The sequence below is a fragment of the Brassica oleracea genome, chromosome C2, assembly GCF_000695525.1.
Source record: "Brassica oleracea var. oleracea cultivar TO1000 chromosome C2, BOL, whole genome shotgun sequence".
NCBI lineage: Eukaryota > Viridiplantae > Streptophyta > Magnoliopsida > Brassicales > Brassicaceae > Brassica > Brassica oleracea.
In genome coordinates this window covers 18972266-18977286 of record NC_027749.1, presented here as the reverse complement: position 1 = coordinate 18977286, position 5021 = coordinate 18972266, and the positions used below count along the sequence as shown (strand labels likewise).

The following is a 5021-nucleotide window of genomic DNA, read 5'->3' as shown; positions in this document are numbered from 1 at the left end:
CCGAGGAACTAGTGTTTGGGGTTTCAAAACATCAATTTTTTTTGCCGTATTTCATTTCTTATACAATTGTAATGCATACCATTGAGGATTCTTTGTATAGATGAGCATAAACCATGAAATAAAAAATTTCAAAACTAATTGAAAGTATTCCCTTTACCGTTCATTAAAGTGTATAAGTGTTTCTCTAATGTTGTGGGGATTTCGTTCATACAATCGGAAAAGTGTTTATTATAGGGTAAGGAACAAATTTTTGACTTCATAATCAGTCTAAGACACTTAATAAGGGTTATATCAGTGTTATTCAAACGCAAAACGTTGTTTTCGGTTTAAAAACTTTATTTCCTCGGAATTTCCTCGGAATATTCCGAGGGAATTCCGAGGAAACCCTTATCTTCCACGGAATTCCGCCAACGTCTGTGAAAATGTCTGGAACCGTAACATGATATGTTGCCCGTTCGCCTCTATCATCATGCCGAGCAGGTCTTCTGTTTTTGGTCTGAACTTCTGCTGGAAAGTAGTACTCGGCAAAGTTTGAAGTTTCTTCATTGATCATCTGTGCGACTATAGAACCTTCCACCCTACTTAAATTTTTCACCATCTTCTTCAAATGGAACATATACCGCTCATACAGATACATCCATCTATACTGCACAGGACCACCAAGTTCCAATTCTCTTGCCAGGTGAATAACAAGATGCTCCATAACATCAAAAAATGAGGGAGGAAATATCTTCTCAAGGTTGCACTGAATCACGGCTATGTTAGTCTTCAAATTTTCAATACCTTCAAGAGTCACTGATCTCGTGCATAAATCGCGGAAGAAACCACTTATCCCTGCAATTGCTTCATGAACATTTTGTGGTAATAGTTCCTTGAAGGCGAACGGAAGGAGGCGCTGCATCATTACATGGCAATCGTGGTTTTTCAAGCCAGTAAACTTTCCTTCCTTTCTGTCGATACAGTTACGCAAATTTGATGCGTAACCGTCTGGAAATTCCACATCGTTTGAAATCCAATCAAAGAACGCATCTTTTCCCTCTGCATCAAGTCGGTATATGGGAAAAGGAGCCCTACCATTTTCATCAACATGAAGTTCTGAACGAGCACATATATCGACTAAATCCAGTCTTGACTTCAAATTATCCTTTGTTTTACCTTGAACATTAAGGATCGTGTTCATGAGATTGTCAAAAAAGTTCTTCTCAATATGCATGACATCTAAATTATGCCTTAGCAGATGATCCTCCCAGTATGGCAGATCCCAGAAAATACTTTTTTTGTGCCAGTTATGTAGTTCTCCAACAGCATCTACCGGAAAACGCTCATGTCCACCGACTTCTGGCGTCCTTTCTGCACCAAAATCTCTTAGTTGTATCTTCAAATCTTTCCCACAAATTTCCGGAGGTGGACTGTCAAACACCCTCTTGTTCTTCGTAAACAAATTCCTACTCCTACGATATGGATGATCAGGTGGTAGGAATCTCCTGTGACAGTCAAACCAACACGTTTTCCTTCCGTGTTTTAGTTGGAAAGCATCAGTGTTATCTTGACAATATGGACATGATATCCTTCCATGCGTTGTCCATCCAGACAACATATCATATGCTGGAAAATCACTTATTGTCCACATTAGTACTGTCCGCATTTGAAAGTTTTCTTTACACGAAACATCGTATGTTTCAGCACCTTGAGCCCATAGTTGTTGCAACTCATATATTAGTGGCTGAAGAAACACATCAAGTGATCTCTTAGGATGCTCTGGTCCGGGAACGAGAATCGAGAGAAACAAAAACTCTCGTCGCAAGCACAAGTTTGGGGGGAGGTTGTATGGTGTAAGAATGACGGGCCATAGAGAATATTGTCTTCCACTCTTGCCAAACGGACTGAAACCATCAGTACATAATCCAAGGTAGACATTTCTTCTTTCATACGCAAAGTCGGGATACTTTGATTGGAAATGCTTCCACGCTTTTGCATCTGAAGGATGTCTGATCTCACCATCTGTTGAGTGCTCCGCATGCCATCTCATTGGTTGCGCTGTGCGTTCAGACAGATACAACCTCTGCAACCTTTCCGTCAAAGGTAAATACCACATCCTTTTATATGGCACTGGAACTCTTCCACTCGTATCTTTATAATGAGGCTTTCCACAAAATTTGCATGTAACCCGCTGTTCATCCGCCCTCCAATAAATCATGCAGTTGTCGCTGCATACATCTATTACCTGATACGATAAACCAAGACCAGCTACGAGTTTCTGAACCTCGTAGTATGAACCAGGAGCTACATTATCCTCGGGTAGAATACCTTTTACAAAATCAGCAATCGCATCCACACAGTCTTCAGCCAAATTATAATTTGTTTTAATGCCCATCAATCTTGTAGCAGATGATAAAGCTGAATGACCATCTCTGCAACCTTCGTACAATGGTTGCTTTCCAGCATCCAACATATCATAAAATCTCCTAGCTTCTGCATTGGGTAAATCTTCCCCTCTAAAATGATCATTTACCATCTGCTCAGTACCTACACCATAATCTACATCCGTTCTAATTGGTTCTTCTAATCTAACCGCTGGCTGAGGTTCGCTAGTACTACCATGTTCATAATCAGTTTCCCCATGATGATACCAAATTTTGTAACTTCGTGTAAACCCACTCAAATATAGATGAGTCCAAACATCCCACTCTTTAATAACCTTTCTATTTTTACAATTAGAGCAAGGACATCTTAACATACCTGTTTTTGCTTCCGGTTGTCGGTGAACTAACCCCATGAATTCGGTTATACCTCGTTGGTATTCTTCCGTAAGCAATCTCGTGTTCGGATCCAAATGAGGTCGATCGATCCAAGAACGAAAAATAATTTGAAGAAGACATGTTTTTTATGAATCAAATTCGTGTGTAAAGAGAGTAAGAGGGAGGATGAAGATATGGAGTGAATGAAGAGGAAGAGGACTGCTTGTATTTATAGTTTAAATCCTGCCGACAGACCGAGGAAATTCCGACGGAATTCCGACGCCAACGGCTAGTTCGTCGGAATTTCCTCGGAATTTTTAAAATCCCCCAACGGCTCTCTAACGGCTATAATATATCCTCGGAATTCATCGGTTTTTTCCGAAGAATACATTTTTCCTCGGTATTCCATAAGAATATTCCAACGGATTAATATTTCATCGGAATTCCGTCGGTATATTCCGAAGAAATTCAGAGGAAACCAAATTTTGTGTTTCCTCGGAATTTCCTCGGAAATTCCTCGTGATATTCCGAGGATTTCATTTTCCATCGGAATGTCCGTCAGAATACCGTTGTTTTCTTGTAGTGAAGTAAAGAGGTTCAATGCACTTCAGACAGTGTGGGGGTTGCGGCAAGTTCTTCCATTTGATTCATTCAACAACCCTGAAAACGGTTATGTCTTTGAGGGAGATCAATGTGAGTTTGGTGTTGATGTCGTTGTTCCATCACCCGTTACCAACTGGGAGATTCTCTCTTTTAATGAGAAGCTCTCCTTCCCGAAGTTCTCTTGGAATGTGAAGAATTTTTCTCAGTTGAAAGAGAATAGATACACATCAAACACTTTCTCAATGGGAGCGAGGCAATGGTGAGTATACATACACACATACATACATACCTATGTTGGTATTAATGGTTTATTTACATCAGTTATTGGACCAACAAGTATGTCTTTTACACATGTACATGTGCGTTTGTGTCCTAACGAATGGTAAATAAGTTCATAATATTTGACTTTTTGTAGGGTTCTGTGGCTGTATCCGAAGGGTGACTCTAGAACAGATGGCAAATGGTTATCTCTTTTTCTGCTTTTAGCTGATTGTGATAAACCTAAAGCAGATGAGAAGATTTTCGTGCAAGCATATTTGCGAGTTCTAGACCCACATGGATCGAATCACAAGGCATACCAAAGTATTTTTCGAAAACAGTTACTTTAATTATTTTTTCTGTTTTTATTAACCAACTAAACAATAGTTGATACAGTTTTTAGCTGGATATATACTGAAAATTTTATTTACTTGCAGTGAACCACTGGCACGACGAAGAAAACCTTGGTTTTGGTTGGGCGAAGTTTTGTCTTTCGCTGACCTTCGAAAGCTTTACTTGGACAAGGAAGATGCGTTGAACGTTGAGGTCGAATTTAACGTCATTTCTGCAACCAAATATTCTCCCATTATCTAAGCATTACTTTTACGTGGTTTTTTATCGAGAGGTATTCTATAATGACTGCAAACACAAAATATTGAAAAGCAATCAGTTTTTGTAGACTAAAAGCAAGCTATTATGGAAAAAGCAAGCTATTATGGGAAAAGCAAACACTTACGGACAAATTTTAAACCAATCAGCGAGCTCCTTCAACTTCTTCTTGTCAATTGGTGCAAAAGGATTATAGCCTGGATAAAGCTTTTTGTTTGGAATGATCACTCTGGCCGTGATGTTTGCCGTATAAGGAGATTGATGTGAGGCAGCAAGTTTCCTTGTTCGATCATTCTTTGCACGGCAAAGTGCCAAAGGAGCATCCCTCTTTTCATGATATCTAGCATCCTCCTTCTGTAAATCCGAAACAGTGGTTTGATTTTTTTCCAATAGAACAAGGCTTGGTTCTGGAGCTTTATCTTTCGAGGAACTAGCATGTGCGGGCACAGCTGCGGGCACATCTGAACCTTTATCCCCCGCCAAGCTCTTCCTTCCCGCGTTTGTCCCATTAACACTTTCACTCTGCAATATACAAGATGGGTTTATACAATAATAACCAAAGATCCATTTCAAACAATAATAACCAATGAGTGTCTTCAAACATGAAACAAAATACATATATAAAATTCATACACTATAAACAAAGCACACATGTTCTGACATACAAGAAACAAAACAAATGCAACTTTTCAGTTCTTATTCTTAAGACTTTGTCTAGTCAATCTCTTGTTGGGAGAGGATTCGTTACTAACCCCGGGTTTGAGCGTCAGTTTAGGTGGAGATGTAGTGTTTTGAGATGATGTCCCTTTCCGT

General features: G+C 39.5%; 1 pseudogene; it reads left to right on the top strand.

Moving 5' to 3' along the window:
- The window catches only part of LOC106321427, a 6991-nt pseudogene extending 2798 nt beyond the window's left edge, over positions 1-4193 (top strand).
- The last annotated feature ends 828 nt before the right edge of the window (positions 4194-5021 follow it).